Source organism: Heterocephalus glaber, unplaced genomic scaffold (assembly GCF_053883595.1).
Source record: "Heterocephalus glaber isolate CG9 unplaced genomic scaffold, H.glaber_assembly_v1.0 deba00001509, whole genome shotgun sequence".
NCBI classification, from domain to species: domain Eukaryota; kingdom Metazoa; phylum Chordata; class Mammalia; order Rodentia; family Bathyergidae; genus Heterocephalus; species Heterocephalus glaber.
In genome coordinates, this window is record NW_028258325.1 from 9,064,279 (window position 1) to 9,083,614 (window position 19,336).

At 39.3% G+C, this 19,336-nt stretch overlaps 1 protein-coding gene across 1 annotated transcript in view; it reads left to right on the plus strand.

Annotated features, from left to right (window-relative positions):
• Positions 1 to 19,336, plus strand: part of LOC110349690 (uncharacterized) — a 339,954-nt gene that overhangs the window by 137,080 nt on the left and 183,538 nt on the right. The window contains exon 6 of the mRNA XM_087187378.1: positions 220 to 14,448. The gene's annotated coding sequence lies outside the window, so the exon portion shown is untranslated. The remainder of the gene's footprint in view (positions 1 to 219; positions 14,449 to 19,336) is intronic.

Here is a 19,336-nt window from a genome sequence, read left to right on the forward strand (position 1 = left end):
TTCTTGGGTGGTGGCTTTTACATCACTTGTCCAACATCATTCACGTCAAAGAATTGTTTTATGTGATTACCCCTCTGTATGTCTCTTAAACAGTTTATCTTGCCTTTGAAAAATAGAACAGCTCAAATTTAGATATTTGTTAGGTACTTTATTAACGTGTTTTAAAAAATTTGTTTGCCCTTGTCCTTTGTGAGTATTTATTTAGCTCTTGTTTTTCAGTGGTGCAAATGGAGAAGGATTTGGGAGCTTTCATCAGCAGATCATGTATTCTTAATGCACATATCGGAAACAGTCTTCTGAGTGAACCCCACCCCAGGCCAGTTCTTCCTCATCTCACTTCTGAGTGGATAATGCAGGCTGACCTTCAGGAACTGGTTCTAATCTGGCTCATCAGTTCTCAAGAGACTTCATTTCCACAGTCCTTGGGTTGGTAACTCCCTGGCACACCAGTCTGTACACAACAGAAATCAAGATGTGGCAAACTGCAGGGACCTCTCTAGGAGAAGCAATACCACCTTCACCCCTGCTCCCTGCTGAGTTCCAGCTGAGGACAGTGGCATTCAGGAGGACACTTGAGATACATCAGCCTGGCCTCTGTTTCAGGAAGCTTGAACACGTACCTGGGTCACTCAGAATAACCAGAGAGCTGTGTCCAAGACCATGCCTGGAAGGATAGTTTTCAAACAGAATTCATTGTGTTGTAATCTCTATTCAGGCTATTTTCATGGTGAGAGGAATCACCTCAGGAAATTTTCACAAGTTTGGCTGTAAGGACATGCAAAAGTAACTGCAGGATATGTACAAGTCTGCTTATCACAAGATTTCTCTCCCTCCCTCCATCCCCCATCTATCTTTCTCTTTCATAATAGCCCCCCGAGAGATGTCTTTATAGAATCTTAGTATCAAGATAGGATGCCATTTTCTCGAGTTACTGACTTATTTTTATTTCATGGATATTTCAAATTATATTTTCTATTTTGTGTTGCTTGATAAAGCTTACATCAAAATTTGTGATTAGTCCACAATAACTTTTACTAAAATGTCAATTCATCCAATCCAGGATGACTCCATCTTTGTTCTGTGCAAAGAAGTTACTCATTATAAAGTGGGTTGTTGTTGTTGGTGGTGGTGGGGTGTGTGTGTGTGTGTGTGTGTGTGTGAAGAACTAATTTCTTACCTCCTCTGGGACATTGGAGCCTCACCAAAGAGTTCATGCAGTCAGGCTAAATATGCACATTGTTTTCCAATCACAAACCCTCCTTTTCCACTCTTTTATTTGATTCCATACAACATTCTTCAGGGTAGTTTATGCCACCTTCTCAGGACCCCACAAAACTGACCATTTCAGCCATTTAAAATTTCCAAGTCTTTATAAAATGAAGTATTTTGGGGCCTTCAGCTAGTCCTCACTCAGTATTAACTTCCAAATGCATGGAAGACAGGTTATGCTTGTGGGATTAAAGTTGTACAATCAGAAACTGATATTCATTTATATCTTATGTGCGCTGAATTTTGTCTTTATTGATTTTCCAGTATCTCTGTCTTTCCTTCATCATAGGAATACCAGGTGCTTTTCCACTTACAATGGGGTAATAGCTGGATAAAATTATCATAAATTGACAATATCATAAAATGCATTTCATGAACCCAACCTATCAAACATCCTAGCTTAATAACACAACATACTGGAGAGTATGGCTTGTTTTCCCTCATGATTGTGTGGTATGGTAAGAATCTTCATATCACATGTTGTAGTTTGGGAAAAGATCAAAATTGCAAATTCCAAATATTGTTTCTACGGAACACATGTTGCTTTCATACTATCTAAAACCCCCATGATCATAAATTGAACCATTCTAAATAAGAGAACCTCCTGACTGCAACTTGTTAAAAATAATGTGTTTCATTACAAGTTTGCTCCCAGTAGTAGGTTATGACAAAATTCTTTCTTATATTTTAGTTAGCTGTTCTTTGTCCTTGTCCTTCCTTGTGTGTCAAATTTCCTCCTTCCTACTTTTATTGTTTATAATCTTGTCAGCTTTTAGAAATCTTATAAGATGTACAAATACCTTTCTGAAATTTTGTGAGGGTAAAGATAAGCACAAAACTAGTGTTTATTTGGGCCCACAGAAAGTCACCTTGTGAAGAAACAATATTTTCCAGAGATAGAGTAAGTCTTAATTGTAATAAATGCTAAGTTTAAATTCCTCACCCACATTTTGTAGAGATTCTGAAGGAGTCTAATTTCCTGTGTTTTGAGAGACATGATGAATAATTGCAATACAACTCTATGTCCTTTGAGGATGAAACAATTTTCGAGTCAAAAGATTTATAATTAAAATAGGGACCATTCTGGGGAGTGTCATTTAATCTTGTCTGGTTCCATTTGGAACAGAATCAATTAATTAGGAAAGAAAATGACTGTGATGTTCATATTAAACATATACGATATTTTATCTTTAGCTTTGTGTTATATGTTAATGGTGAGAAACTCTAGATCAAGTTAAAAGCAGTCATGTAACTGACAGAAGTTAAAAGGAATTATTTTAGTTGAGATCACCAAATTGAATTTGACATTGATAAGCATATGAAAGAAAGACAAAGGCCTTGACTCTAGTGAGAGTTTAGAAACCTTCATTTCTCAATATTCAAAGTAGCCCTGTAGGGAGACTTGAATGTTTATTATTAGTTTTAACTTGTAACATGAGAGGATTTATTGGTGACAAGAAAACTACTAAGCAAAGAAAGGAGTTAAGTAATTAACACCTACTGGTCACATTGATCACAGATGCCCTTAACTCCAGGAGTTCCTTTGTAGTATAGATGATTTTGAACTAGAAGTAGTCAATGAAATGAAGTTTCATGGAGCTGAAATGCAAGAAGTGAAAATGCAGAAGCTCAGGGAGCCAGCCATTACCTCCACCCCTGTGAAGTCTGTGTTCACATGCTCAGGAGAGCTGATTACTTTAGCATTTGTTTGGTGTAGTAAACTTACAGCAATTCTGAGTACCCCAAATATGTGACTATTCCTCTCTGATCACAGGTCTTTCTTTTCATTAGACTCTCCATTCTTTGGGGGCTCTGGAGGGTCCCTGTGATGTTCTTCCCAGAAGTACTGGGTCCCTTCCTATTCTTTCTCTACAGCTGGGTCTCAGCTTCTGTGTGCTTTGTTTCTAAGAGCCAGAACTCATACCTAATAGCCCCAAGTAAGAGCTGGTTCATATGCAGCACAGGCATTCGGATGCCCCTGGGACTGACAAGCCTTTGAGGAGGGTTTTGTCCATAGCTGCCTTATATGAGAGTTTGGAAGCTCAGCTCTCTGGCTCTGCTGTGGGGTCAGCTCTGAATTTAATGTAGAATCCAGACCTCTGCAGGACCAGGCTGGGTTTATCTTCTTTGGAACTTTGCCTGACTTCATTTCTTCCTTCCTTTTTTCTCCTCTCTTTCTCCTGGTAAGAGTACTTCCTTAAGATCAATAAAAACAGGAATCCTATTGTAGATTCTGCGTTAGGAAAAGATAACATGCTTGATGTTCTTTTATTCATTTTGGTTTTTCCTAGTACATCAAGGGCTTAAGAAATCCTCCTGGAACAAATAAATGAGGACCACAGAACTTGTTTAAATGTAGAAACATGGCAAATATTCAGGTGCCTAACTTTGCTATGGGTAAGCCTGATACATTTACACAAAATCCTGAATGAGATTCACCATGAGTTGCCTGACACAGAGATTTGCTCCTGCTCTGTGCAGGTGGTTTGCTTTGGCTGATGAACTAGAGGTGTCATAAAGCTGCTCCATATTGTTGTTTGTGGTCAACTGCCACTGATTATTCACTTACAGTGAAATTCTTCTCTGCTTTGCCCAGTGACCACTTACTGTATCTTTTAAAAAAAATTGTACAAATAGAATTGCTTATTGTAGCTTTTTTGTCCTTCTTCCATTTACTATGTTTTTAGAGAGTCATCTGTAAATTGTTTTATAGGTTGGAGGACCAAAATGAAAGGCTATGGAATACCACTTGGAGACCCTAAAGTTTGAGTTGGATTTTGGGACTGGGTGGGGGTTAGGAGTATCTTATTTGGCCACAATGAAAGACAACCTTCAACATGTCTTAGTCTCTCTTATAGTTAGGTTACATTTTCTGTATGTAGAATTGATGTATGCCAATCTTAGACTAGTCTGTAACAACAACCATGCAATTTTCCTATTATCTCTTTTTGTGGCATTGCAGAGAAGGAGGCTTTATATTGAGAAGAGAATTTCCCCAGATGTTGAGAACCTGATTGAGTGAGTCTTAGGTGGGAGAGAGACCAGATAAAACTACACTGAAATTTGTGCAGTAAAAAACAAACGTCTATTGCATTAAGCTACTGATATGTTGGGGTTTGTTACCACACCATAGCTGGACTATCTGAACAATACACCCACTCCTAGTCATGTTATTAAGAGCAAAGAACTTACCAGATAAAGAAAACAAAATTTCCAGAAAGAACTGATCTCTTGTAAAGGAAACAAAATCTGACAGTAGATTTATAAATAGCATTTAAAATGCAAAAAGGTGATGAAAAATATTTCTGAAATATTGAAGGAAAAATACTAAAACCTAGAGATGTGTACTCAACTCTGCTTGCTCTTAAATTTGTCAGTGCAAAGAATATATACCCAGGCATACAAGCTTTTAAAATTTTGCAACCTGCATACATATTTTGGAGCACTTTTTACAGAAAGCACTGAAATAAGAGAAATAAATCCAAGGGATGCTATAGTAGTTATAGGAAGTAAAAATGATGAACAAAACGTAGAAAAGCTCACTATATCTTAAAAGATCAGAAAAAGTTAAAGAAAGATGGAACATAGGTCTGGGGATTTAGCTCAGTGGTTCTGGCACCTACCTCGCAAGTGCAAGGTCCCGAGTTCGATCTCCGGTACCAAAAAAAAAAAAAAAAAAAGAAAAATAGAACATAGATATATAACAATTCAGAATTAAAAATCTTAGCAATGTCCACAGTGGACATAAGACCAAAAAACAAAATTCATTGTAAAGTACCTACTTGTATTGTCTCAAAAATAATACGAAATGTAACTTGAGAATGCAATTAGTAGTAGTATTGTAAAATAACTAATTAATATAAATTTTTCTTCCTAAGAATTCAATGAGTAAACATTAATGTGTCATCTGTTTAAGGTAATCCATCAGAATGAAAAACTGCATGTAAATATAAACCATCAAATAAAATTTGATTTATCAAATGGACATAGAAAAAGGTGAAATAAATGAAAAGAAAATAATTACTGTACAACATAAAATATGATATGTAAGTTTATAAATTTATCATAAATGTAAATGGGTTAAACTTTTCAAATAAAATCAAACAGCTTTAGGTAGATGAAAAAATAAGATCAAGGAATTTTTTTTTTAAAAAGACACAACATTCTTAGTACAGAAAGACGTAGTATTAAAAAATTGGAAAAAATCAGGATTTTATAAATAAAAGCTCTAAAAATATGTTAAAGTGGCAGCTGTAATTTCAAAGAATAAAATTTGAGAAAAATTTCTATGAATCATAATGTTTCATAAAAATAAAGAAAATGATAGCACTGGCAGTTAAAACCATCATCAACATGCATGCACCATAAATAGAGACTTAGCTATATAAATCTACAAAAGCAAAAGAACAAGAGAAATAGATTAAATCAATATTTATAATTAAATATATCAATTCTTACTTATCAGAAAATACATATTATCTTCAAACACATGTGGAACATTTGCAAAAAGTAATAAAGCATAAGACCACTAATTATGTCAGTGTTATACGGATTATGTTTTCTGGCTACAATGTGATAATATTAGAAATAAATAAATAATATGAACACAGCTCTAAAAATCCCACAAGTAATACAAAATAAGTAGCATATTGTTAAATAATTTTGGATTGTAAAAACATGATAATTATAAAATATTTGGAACAATTGACAATGAAAATAGCACATATCAAAATTGCAGGATAAACTGAAACATCTGTAAGATATTTTATAGTATTACAGCTTTAAATACACTTATCAGAAAACTAGAAAGATTAGCAACACGTAAGCTATGTTTAAAACAAAAAAAGTTAGAAGTTAGATGTATTCTCCCTAACATTCATAGCAAGTTATCACAATTACTACTTAAATGTATTAGAGGCCTCATGCTTTGTTATAAGACAACAATGATAGAAGTTGGAATTGTAAGAAAAAAAAAATGAATGTCATTCTTTGTAGGTGATTGGATCACTAATCTAGAAAAACAGAAAAATGAACAAAAAAATACAAACATATATATATATACATATTTCACATATCATATATCTATACATATATCATATCATGTAATGAGATTCTCAAACATATTAATACACATTTAAAAAAATCAGGATGATAAATATATATCAGCCTAACATTATTAAATGGATTGAAATTACCCAGAATAATCCCAATTATACTGGACATTTGGCATTCAGAAATCCAATACTATTGGTGGTCATGTAGAATTTAGTCAAATTAAGCTTGCACATACCCTAGGACCCCCAAATCCTACTCTTTAGCAAATGTCCTAGAGAAGTCCCCACTCAGGATCACACTGGGACCTAAATGAGATTTTTAATCTTTTTTTTTTTTTTCAGTAGCAGAGAGTAATCTAACATGAGGGAAAGGAAAGGTAAAGTGGTAAGGATGCAACCCATGGAGCATCATGCAGGGGCTGTGTAGAAGGAGCCATCTGGATAAACAGTTATCAGCAGGACTTGTCGAGAACACAGTAGCAAATGAACAAAGTAATAAACAGAATTTCATATATATATGTATATGTGTCTATATGCATGGTAATTTAGGCAAATTTAACTTAATATATAAGGACACGTACAAAAAGATGAACACTGACTACATGAGGGGAAAGGTGTGATATGGCATGGGGAGTGGGAGAAAGGTGCCAGGAAGGGAGAGAGATTTTCTATCCCTTTTCTTTCAAACCAGCTTGCAGGCCAACACTGAAGGGGCTTTCCCTTTCAGTCTGTTTGTAATTGTGCTGCACCTATTCAGCGTTCACTTGCCTCTGAGGACTTCATTTATTCACTCATCAAACATTTATCAAGGTTTGGTTATGTGCCAGGCATAGGTGATATACATTTTCCACTCTAGAAGATTGCATTAGAAGTGTGGTCTTGTGTGGAGCAAGGGTCGGTAAGCAAATAAACAAGAGTGTATCAGATGGAATCAAGCCCAATGCAAAGGATTCCTATGAGCTGTAAAAAATGGGAGGGGACACTTTACATAGTGTGGTCAGGGAGGTCAACGTGAGATGGAGGCATTTGAAAGGAGCAGTGAATGATGAGAAGTAGTCAGCCACACATAGACTGGGGTGGGGTTGAGGAGAGTTCCCTAGGCCAATGCAATAGCCAACATCAAAATCCCTGCGGTGCGAACAAGTCTTAGGTTGCTTGAGTAGCACCGGAAGAATGGAGGGTGCTGCAGTGAAAAATATGAGGACCCCAAATTTCACAGACTTTGAAGACCATGGGAGAGAGTAGAGACCATATTCTAAGAAACAGAAAGAGAATAAGGTTTTCAGACCTCTAATGGTTGGGGTGTCCAAAATGCTAGAATGAATAGAAACCACCACACAGGAGACACAAGCCAGTGAATCGGAGACTCAGTGTGGTTCACCCACTCATCTTCTTCGAGCACTGCTTTGCACAAACCCCACGTGTGCTCCCACTAGATCCTTGCAAGGCACTACACGTAAACTGACTCTAACAGCCTTGAGCAAATCACTGAAGTCATTGGTATTTTAGTGTCTTCATCTATAGCTTGTTTCCAGCTTTACCTGCCCTGTCTTGCAGAAACTGGCTGTGTGCCCTTGATGTTCTAGTCACACTGTCTTGTCGCTTTGACAGGCTGACCCTGGCATTGCTTCTAACATCTGGAATCATAGCCAGCGAAGGGATATTGAGGATTGGCCTTGCTTAGTGACGTCTTCATCCCCTAGTGTATAGCTTTGTAGTTCACGTCTAAGTTTGGAATGAGATCTCGGCATACATTTCTTACTTTAAAAATTTAATCTGTTCTGATTTTGCCAGACCGCCATAGAAGAATTAGGGGATTTTGCCCCCTGCGTTTTCCCCATTGATTGGAAGAAAACTTTCTGGGCTTAGTTGTTTCCCAATTGAAATATTCTCTTCTCTATTGCCTTCGACATTTGTGGCTGTCACATTCCTCTTTTTTTATGTGCATAAACTGCTTATTTGATTTGATCTGGTTCTGAATCAAGAAATTGATTCAGAGGACACTCTTCCTTTGGAAATGGTGTTTGTTGAATGAGAGCATTATGCTAACATATGCTGACCCTTAAAACTGCATACGCAGAGGAGAAAAGGGGTTTGCAGTTACTTCTCTTATTTGGAGGGTTGGAGACATGAGATTTTATTCTAATAAAGTGAAGTGTGTTTTCAGCTGGGGCTGGGGCAAGATCAAGATACATTAGGAGGAATTGACATTAAAAGTGCAATATAACAGATGGATGGAAAAATGAATTTTCATCAAGATGATCCATTAGTGTTCTGCAGCCAGTCAGAGGAGGACAATGACCTGGAACAAATCAAGAAGAATGATGCTTGACTTGTGTTTGCTTGTCCTAAAGGGTGACCCATATTCATAATCTTTAATTAGAAATGCATTTGCTTCAGGTTGATTGGACACATCTTTGAGCCATTGTTCTCTTCCTTTTCTGTAGGTTTGCAGAGGTGGGTGACAGAGGTGGTTCGGTGCACAGGATTTGGTTCATCAAATTAGATTAATGCAAACAGAGAAAGCAAGTTTAGTAGAGCGAAGCCTGGCTAAATAAGGGAGTTCTCTGTAAAGGAAGATAATCTCCAAGTTGTGGAGAACTGAGAGACTCCACTGTTACGATTAACCTCAAATAACTTGGACTGACTTTGGCTTCAATATTTAAAGTGGGTCTAACGCAGTCCCTGTTTTCAACCTCAAATTCTCTCTATTTCCTATCAGCTCTCTTGTCTACTCTTCCATTGATCTTTTAAATTAAAAGTACTTAGTTTTTAATGGAAACAGAAAAGGAAAGATAAAGAAATTGTGGACAGAATGTCCTTAACTTATCTTTACAAACAAGGCAGAATATATGGGCCAGTGAGGACACAATGCCAACTTATTTGGGAAAACTTGGAATTTTGTTGAAGATGAATTGCTAGGTTGCTTGCCTGACTGCCAAGAAATAAGCTGTTTGAGATAATTCATTTACCATGTCTGTTGCTTGTACCTATCATTTCCTGGCCTCTGGCTGATGTTAATAATATTAGCTTTTGTGATGGAGGTGGAGAGGAGTGGACAGTTCCCTCTGATGTCACTGAAGCTCATCTAGATTCAGCACAATCATAGCCCATGGATGCATGCTTGGATTAAAACCCCAGTCATCAGTCTTGATCAAATCCCTCATGGACCTCGTCTGTGAACAAAATACCATAGTCACATAGGGACCAGAAGGAAAGGAGCAAGAAAAGTCTGGGGGTGTTTTAATCATATTTTAAACCCTTAAGGATAGCATAATTCAACCAAGGTTGGTATGGAATTAAGACAGGTGAAAAGGACTAAACAAAGCTATCTGAGCTTTAAGAGTTCTCTCTCGAATGAAATAGTCTGTTCTCAATTGGGCCACTATCAAGTGCAAGGGAATGTGCTCTTGTTGCCTTATAACTTGTTCTATATGCCATCATTTCAAGGGAGAATTATTATTACCCCTTCTCCTTTTTTACAAATGAAAAATTGAGCCTCAGATATTATAAGATTGCCCACATTGTCCTAGTCATGGGTAGAGCTCAGATCATAATCTATGAATGTGGGTTCCAACACCCATGTGTCATTTTTCCTTACATACAGCTGGCTATGATGGCAAACTGAGACACTAACCCTAAAACTAGATATTTCTCACAGATATTTCACTATTGGCTCTTAATACTGAGGAGAGCCCATGACCTTTGGAGTTGCAATAACTACATTTATTTCAACTACTCATGAATGTGAATGTGTGTCACTTATATTTTCTGAGGTGCAGTTTTTTTAATTCTGTAAAATGGAAACTATAGATTTATATGCATGGTCTATTTTGAAGAATCAGTGAAGCATATCTGCCAAGATGAGGATTTGCTGGGTAGGGTGGGGACAGTGAGTGGAGGAAAAGACAAAACGAATGTCAAGTTATAAGTTACAGGAGAGAAGGAAGGAGCCAGCTGTAGCAGAGGGCTGATGCCTCTGTGACAGTGGCCTTGGGGTACTGTGAAAGGAGAGAGGCCTTGTTATCTACACTGAGCATCCCAGGTTGGATGAGAGCAGCTCATAGGACACATCAGCATGCCTTGTGTAAAGATAAGGATTATCTCTTACTCACCCACATTAGCATCATATCAGGTTAGGGATTAGTCTGCCTGAATTGAAGGGGCCGGGACACTGACTTGAGAAGCAGTAGCTCTGTGCCCACTCTCCTCTGATGTAAAGACGCTCCAGCTATGACTGAGTATGAAGGAGCAGAGGGGAAAAAAGCCCAAGAGGCTGGGACGGAGGGGCAAGATGGAGGGAGATTCCTATATGCACTTGACTCATTCGTAGAGACTTTTCAAAGGGGCTTCTTGAAATCTGTTAGGTTAGATGCAGGCAATTTGGACTATAACTAGAGAAAATCTCCAGAGCAGAGACTCAAGCAAGCAACCTAGCCTTGCCCTCCATGATGAAAATATGGCTGGTGAAGGAGTGATACTTATTTTTATGCAGAAAACTTAATAATTGAACCCTGAGACCTCTAAAGAATGCTTATAATCCTCTTATTCACCAAAGCAAGATTCTTGGTATTTGTAACTAATCCCAGTTCAGAACACAGAGGAGACTCTTAAGTTCAGCTGTGTGAACAGGTTGCTTGAAAATGATTTAAGCAGAAACCTCTGGGAAAATTTTGAGCATGAAGCCACCTGGACCTGGTGGAAAAGGTTTCACATTTCATGCCTCTGGTTTATTGATGCCCTCTGAAAACTGCTTTGGATACACAGGCTTCTAAGCACCTTGAAGCAAGAGCCACCACTCATTCATCTTTGTGTGTCTCTCAGAATCAAGAGCACAATCAGCAAAGATTGTTTTAGAAAGATGATGCCAGGGTCTTGACAATATTTACCTTTTAGTTGAACCGAAATACAACCAGTCTCTAAATAGGGCTTGGGGTTGCAAGGAACAATTATTAAATGGTTTATAGTTACCTGTCCTCTACATTTTCTTTCTCTATGAATACAGTTCCTTCCATTTCCTGTTACTGAGAGTTTAAAAATAATTTTTCTTATCGTGTGACATTTCAGACCTTTTGTTCTTCACATTTTCAGCTCTGTTTGATAGAAGCGCTCTGCTTCTGAGAAGAGGGAGGATTCACTGCTTCTGAGCCCATGGAACACACTCTGCAATTAAAAGCAAACACATTTCCACTTCAGTCTCAGCCTGTGGGTGTTTTAAGAAGGAGAAAAGAAATCTATTAAAAATCTAAATGTCAAACTCCTTGGGGTTTTGATCTATACATTTCATGTCGAGCAAGTTCCTGGCAGAGCTTGGTCTTGAGGAGCTGATAAGGATGTTTTGCTCCTAAATCATGAAACACAGAGAGGATGGCCTGCTGGGCTGTGAGCAAGAGCAGCCAGGCTCTGGCGGTTCTGGGCTGGGAAGCCGAGGTGGAGGCAGAAGGAGAACATGGATGCTCTTGGGGCAAGTGGGTGGTAGCCAGGAATCAAAGGGCCAAGCAGCACTGTCTTTGGGAGAAAGATGGCACCCGCCGTGCTACCTATGTTAATTTAGTCACTGATCCCAGAAGAGAGAAATTCTACTTTAGTTTCATTCCCTTTTCCCAGCTTGCCTTTAGCCTCTAACTCTTTCTTCACAAGGCAGAGTTGCTCAACGGATTGTTCGGAACTAGGGATCTGTTGGAATTCCCTTTACTAGGAGGTGGTCTCCTCCTTCCTGTTTCGAATCTCTGGGCATATATGCATTGGGCAAGCTCTTCCCCTTCTGGTCCCCAGATATGACAAGACTTGTCCTGGGAGGCTGAAATAAGCTTCCAGGTTTTTGTGTTCCAGTGCCTTGTCTACATGGTAGGGCTGGAATACAAGAATTTGGAATTGGCCAGGTAGAAGGAGGGGTGGAGCTTCCAGCAGCTCCAGTTTGGTACCCAAGCTTCAGCTTTTTGTCATAAGCGAACTTGTGTTTTCTCAAAATTCCTCTGTTTAGGTCCTGACACCATCTACCCCCACCCCAGTAACTCAGAATATGACTAAAATTACAAATAGGGCCTTAATAGAAACAAAAAAGCTAAAATTACATCATTAGGATGGGTCCTAATCCTTCTAACCAGTGTTCTTATAAGAAGAGGAAATTAGAACACAGACAGATACAGAAGAAAGACCATGTGAAGACGTAAGAAGATGGCCACCTACAAGCCAAGGATGGAGGTCACAGAAGAAGCGAATCTGAATCCTGCTGGCACTTTGATGTTGGACTTCTGACTTCCAGAGCTGTGGAGAAATGCACTTGCACTGTTAAAGCCACCCAGCTTATGCATTGTGTTATAGCAGAGTTGGAAAATCTTGATTTTAAATTTTCACTTCCTGAGAAGCCCTCCAGGAAGATGTAAGTATTGAATACTTACCTGGTTCTGAGGAAAAGTTGTATTTTTTTTGCCATTATGGGCTTAAGCTGCTATCTCCTGGGTCAGAGACATCTGGGAGCAAGGAAAAGGATGGATTGGGGCTCTATAGTTCTACTTCAAACTCTGTCTATCATTAGCTGTTGTAAATAATGCCAGATGATTCAGAAATATCACCCCCGGCTTGAAAGCAGATACTAGCAATAAAGGATGCTAAATTTGCAAGAAATAGCTTATCCTTGAGAGGGGTGGTTGGTACTCTGAGGGCAGACAGCAAGGCACAAAAGCACGAGCCTTTCCTTCATTTGGATGCTGCATTCATGGGACCTGAGATTTCCTGAGCTTTGAACTCAAGTTCATCTGGGGTTAATTGATGTTGCTTAACTGTGAGGTCAAGCCTATCTCACACTGCATTTAGTTGCTCATCATAATACATTTAAATATCTCTTCCACACTCTGGAATGTGAACTAATCACAGCCTACAGCTGTCGAAGAACTCAGCTTGAATTCCTCAGCATGTAATGTCCTCAGTCTGTGGTATTAAACTGACGAATGGAGGGAGGCAGCGATGGGCAGACAATAGGGGCATGATAACGGAGAGAGCAGCTCTACATCCCTTAACCCCTGCTGGACCGAGAAGCTTCTGTAAAGCAGTTAGAGATTGGTACAAAGAGGTTCTAGCTCTGTAAGAACATCTCCTCCGTGCTCTTGGTAAGAACCTGTATTGTATGTTTCTTTTTTCTTTTCTTTTCCAGTACCAGGTATCGAATTCCGGTCCTTGAGCTTGCGAGGCAGGTGGCAGAAACACTGAGCTAAATCCCTGGCCCTCTTTTTTGTTTTTTTAAAATTAATTTTATTGGTACATGTTAGGTATACAATATAATGACATTCATCATCGGGAAGTTGCACCTTTATGTAATCTCCCTTGGTTCTTATTTATTGTATGTTTCTTGACAGTCCAAGGTTTAGCATAGTGGACCAATCCAAAGGGCTCCAACTCCAACAAGGGACAAGGTGACAAAACTGGGTTAAATTTGTGACTCAGGAACTTTCAACTGAGTCGCTACAATAAAATCCTGGGATTTTTTTGAGATGTAAGTTTAGTTTTTTGTAAAATGGGAAAACAATCCCGAATTTACAGAGTGGAGGTGAGGATGAAATGAGGACGTACGTGTTTACTAAATGGACAAATGAACAGTGAGTGGCCAGACCCTATGGAAGAGAGCTGCGACCTCCGCTGACAGCCATACGCCCAGAAGACCAATCTCCGTGCTAGAGCAACTAGTCCAGGGGCCATCCTGCTGTAGGCCTGTGTAGCTACGCTGGTATCTCTGGTAAGAATCCAAGAAGCTACACGATAACTCCACTAACCATGTAACCAGAACTTAATCAGTAACTGAGAGCATCCCTCATTTACATCCCTACTTCCAACTTTGGACCAACAGAGAGCCACAAATGAAGCCCCTAACCAATTACATGGGATGTTTTGCTTTGAGCCTACAGCTTCCCCAGACTGGAAAGGCCTCCAATCAGAGAACCTGAACCTTTTTCTCTACTGTGAAGATTTCCCAGCCCTCTGCCTTGCTTTGAATCTCTACTAAATGCAAGTGACCGTGGCTGACTCCCTGCCTATAGCAAACCCTGCTTAAAGAGCCTTTGCTCATTCTCATTTGGATGGTCTTGGACGTTTCTGCAGTGTAAACAGACCTATCATGGTGACTTATATGGTAAGTGTTCCAAGCATGAGAATGCCCATGTTATTTCTTTGATCACCCTTTTAACTTCTACATGTAAAAAATTGGACTTTGTCTGTTTCATCATTTCTGTATTCTAACTTTTGAGAAGATCAGCAATATATTCTTTATCTTTTAACATCTCTTCTAAGGCTTCCTAGGGAGGGGAGGAGTACACAAAGTACAAATCTGGAGCAATTCTTGAGGCCTGTGGAACTCAGCAGCAAATAGATTCTGATGGCAGTGTCTGCCCTTGGACCACACACTATTAGAAAATAATTTACTTTTTTCTCCTCTTAGAGAGATAAAAAAATGATATTCATAAATCCTGCATTGAAAGCCAATCTGTAACTAAGCTGGTCTAGTTATAATCTACTTTTCATTTGACTTCTAAGGAAACAGAATAAATTACTATCTGGTAACATCCTCCTTTGCAATATTTGTTGTGGCAAATGCTTTCTTCACTTCTATTCAGTTAAGCACTGGGAAAGAGAATGTTTTTATGTTAAAACATTGAAGTATCCTTTTAAAAAACAGTGGTGACATTGCCTTTTGTATAAATGTTTCTCCCTACACGCTGTAAAATTTCCTTGGAAGTTTAAAAAGTGCTTATGTACTTGTGAAACTATCCTGGAAATTCCACTGGAATGGGAGAGCTAGTAGATTGCTTATTTATTCTCTGAGAATTGAAGAACTGCAACATTTTGTACTGCATTATTTTGAATAGTTTTTGAAAGAATCCTCTTTGAAACTGTAGTGCAGTCCTAATGGGATAATAAAACTCACATATCTAATGAGTGGAAAGTCCCCTTCAGGTATGAATACAGGAAGCCCAAGCTCCTTCGCAATCACTTTTTTTAAAGCCACAGCCTGTTCCTTTGAATCGAGGCCCTAGAGCCTCCAATGCAAGGTGAATATACCCTGGGGGCATAGCTGGAGCAATATTATTACACCTCTTCCTCTTTTCTTTTTACCTCTTCTTCCCCCTCCCTCTTTTCATCTCCTCTACCTTTTTTTGAAAAGTTGCAGTGAGCAGAGAATGTATAAGTGATGTTATATGTCTGCTCCAGGCAATTGTGTTTCATTTACAAAGTTGAGAGAGGGAAAAAACTAGGAAAATATTTATTTGACTCCATCCCTAAAGAACAGTTGTTGCCAAAGGGGCTTCACTTTGCATTCCTTAGAACAAATCTAATAACAACCCCCATCAGCTCCCTGAAATCACAGGCACGTGAACAACAGAGCTGGGGTAGCCCACCACTCAGACGCAAGTGTAAAATCCGAGGGGCTTGGGCTCAAGTAGAACCCACACAGATATTGTGCGGTTAAACATACTCTTTAGTCTTTCTGGTTTCCAAAAAGTTAATTAATAACTTAATTAAGGAATCAGGAACCTGAACCTAGATTCTCTCCATTGTGACTCATTGATTTTAATTATTTCAAGGACTGGCAGCATCTAGTTAGAAATGGGTGATACAGGGAGATGGGATTTGTCTTGGGGGGCTCCCTACAGCAAAACAAATATGAGTTAGTGATAAATAAAATATTTGACTAATGAGGATAACCAAGTCTGGGTAACTAAATCAAACCCAATATCAAAGTTTCAGATTTTGCCTTCAGAACTAGTTAATTCTTCCATTTACACAACCCTAATTGGAGTATAAAGCTCCCAGAAAGATGTGGGTAAAAAACACTGAAATAGTAGCATAGCCCAATACTTTATCACCACAGCTAAGTTGTTTAGAAAACTGAAATGATCTGTTAGCGTTCCTCTCCTTCTGGCCTGTGAACTCTTTGAATTATGGACCCTGTCTTACTATTGATTCCTCAGTGACCAGCCCAGGGTCTAATGCAAATCAGGTTTTCGGGAGGTATTTGTGCCTTTGGAATGAGCCCATCATCCATTTTTTTTAGATCATTTTATGATAGAAATGATTCATTAAGTGTTCATTTTCTATAGAACTTTCATGTGTGTAACAATAAAAGTATACACCTTCAATAGCTCAGATATGTGCATATTCATGTGACTTCTCCAAATGTTCATATTTTGACTTGCTCTGAGTGATACGAGTTATTTCCAACTTTCCCAAGAGCTTAAAACACATGAAAGAAGGTACGTTAGACTCAAGGGTGAAGGGGCATTAAATAAAAATAAAATTGGTTCATGGAAGGCAGAGGCTGAATTTACACCTGGTGATACATTTGTAAACACTATGGAAAGGGGAGGCTCAGATCTTTTTGTAAGTATTCCAGAATCATGGACTTCATTCTCCAGCAGGTGCTAAGATGGAGGTAGAAGCACTGAAGGCTCTAGTGAATGGTGTACCTTCTAGCCCCTCTTTTGGAATATAGTCCTCTGGCAGGCATTCTGCTCCTCTATCTCGACATGTCCACATCTGTGAGATTTTTGGTCCCTTCCTCTGAAGATGTAGGTATTTCAGACTCATTCAGTTTGATCCATTGCTTCTTCCAGGATTCCAGAAGCTGTCCCAGTAGTGATTTTGCATTAACTCCTGGGGTTCTCTGATGAGAATGTCCAATCCCATCAACTAACCTTGATCTAGTCTTATTTTACAGTGACTCTTGGTTAAGCATCTTTAGATTAGTCTCACAGACATTTCCCCAGCCTCTATTTATTTATGTTGGCTGATTCTTGCAGTTCCTTGGGGATATTGTCTTTTCATGTTGAATCCACACAAGTGACTACTCTTCCCCCTACACTGCCAGCACTCTGCTCCTGTAGTGAGACACACAAAGGTCTCTCCCCATAAACGAGAAGTTCCTCTTTTAGTAATTGCCACATTCTCTTCTGGCTGTCAGGTTTGCTTTTTTATCTGATCCTGCTTACAGACCCAATGCCCTAAGACGATGTGGCAGCTACTGAAACTTCTTGATGGTGGGGAGTGACCTGTGTGTGTCCTGCAGGAGGAGCAGAGTTCCAGCACCATAAAGGACAGCAGTGATCAGCTGTGTAGATTCTAAAGGTTAGAGAGGCCCAGAGAGTCAAAGTCTATGGTGACATCTACCCAGATGTTCCTATCACATGTGCCATGTTCTGCTTCTCCCAAGTAAGGCTGTGATGGTTGAGGTAGATTGCCAACATAATTGGTCTTGGGACTCTTCAGAGAATTGATGGAGCACACTTCTCCGTGGGTCAGAGGAGCATGACCTTGGGGTCTATTGTCTGGCCCCTCACTCCTTCCTCTTTTGTACAGTTCCCCTGCTCTACTTCCTGATTACCGTGAACTATAATATATCTTTGCTCCACCATGCTTTTCCACCATGATGTTTCTGCTTTGGAGCCAGCTGATCTTCGACTGGATCCCCTGACGCTATGAGCTAAATTAAACCTCCACTTCAAATTGTGGGTGTCAGAGAGTGTGTCTCACAGATGAGATGGCCAACTCATAAAATGGCCCTGACCTTGCATGTCAGATCTTCCTAAGTAAAACATCAGTATTCTTTGGCAACAAGTCACTGCAGCCTCTAAATCCTGAGCTTAATTTTCAGCTTCTCCATTTACAAATTCCATGAGATGACAACATCTCTGTAAGCTTCCAGACATGTCTCTGAATTTTCATTCATGGTCCTTATATTTTTATTATTTGTCTATAGGGCATCAATGCAACTAGTAACAACCGTCCAATCTAGTATCTTCAAATTCACCTTTTCCTAACTATGCTACATATCTGAATCCTTGTTTTGACCAGTGCAACCATGTTTACCAGCTTATTGTGAGTTTTAGCAGTTGGGCCACTACCCTGTGCCCTTGTATCTCCTACTGCCACAGATAGGGGCCATTTACTAGCTGAGCAGCGAGTGGCTGCAGATGAAATCCCATCTCATCAACCCTCCTTCTCAGACCTCTCTTGACACTTGCTGCTGCTAGATGCAGTCTTTGAGCAGAAAGCACTGGAATGGAGCGTAAACACAAAGTCTATTTGGGAATAAAACCTATGAAGGGAAAGGTGAAAACAGCAGGGTCAGAAAAGGAAAGTTGGCTCAGTGTCAGCCAAATGGGGGCCTCCAGAGTAAAGATGGCTTTTCTTAGTCACTTCTCTCATCACCAGGACAAAATACCTGATACCCCAATTTAAAGGAGGAAAGATTTATTTTGGATCAAATTTCAGTTCATACTTGATGGGTTTCTAGTCAGGGTGGCATGGCAGAGGGCATGATGGAAGAAAATCTGCTCATATCACAGTCTTGTTGCCTGGAAAGCAGAGAGTAGAAGGGGGAGCTGGGAAAGGGGATGCAGCCTCCTAGGCCACGCCCTCCAGGGGCCACCTCTTGGACCAGACCCCACCTCCTAAGAGCAAGTCACAATCCAGTCGCTTTCCAAACGCAGGAGGCATTAGGGACCATTACAGCTTTAAACTATAACAGCCTATAAAGGGTGTCTCACATTTGGCTAAGAAAGACCATAGCCTTATCCAGTCAGTGCCTGGAAGAAAGCTCAAGAAAAGCCAAAAAAGATGGCTCAAAAGATGATGCAAGGACACCATAGCTGGAGGCAGAGAGTTTCATCTGAGCAGTGGATTTGAGCTGTACATCGTGGACTTGGTCTTGACTGTCATCCTTTTAGGAAATGTGATGAACTTTTAATAAACGAGGCATTTTCTGCAGTATCACGCATGTAGCATGGGTTTCCTAATGTAATAGTTTAGCCACATAGCAAGACTGGTTTCCACAAGACTGAAAAATAAATAACACATTTCATACAATGATCCTGCTTACTCATTTTTATAATTTCAATATTAGGTGCAATTTATTAAAGCATGCCTTGAGCTAGGGTCTGAGCATAGGACACCATTCTTATTCTCACAGTGGAAGTATTACAATGGAAAACATGAATAGAAACACAATTAGCATTACAAAGACT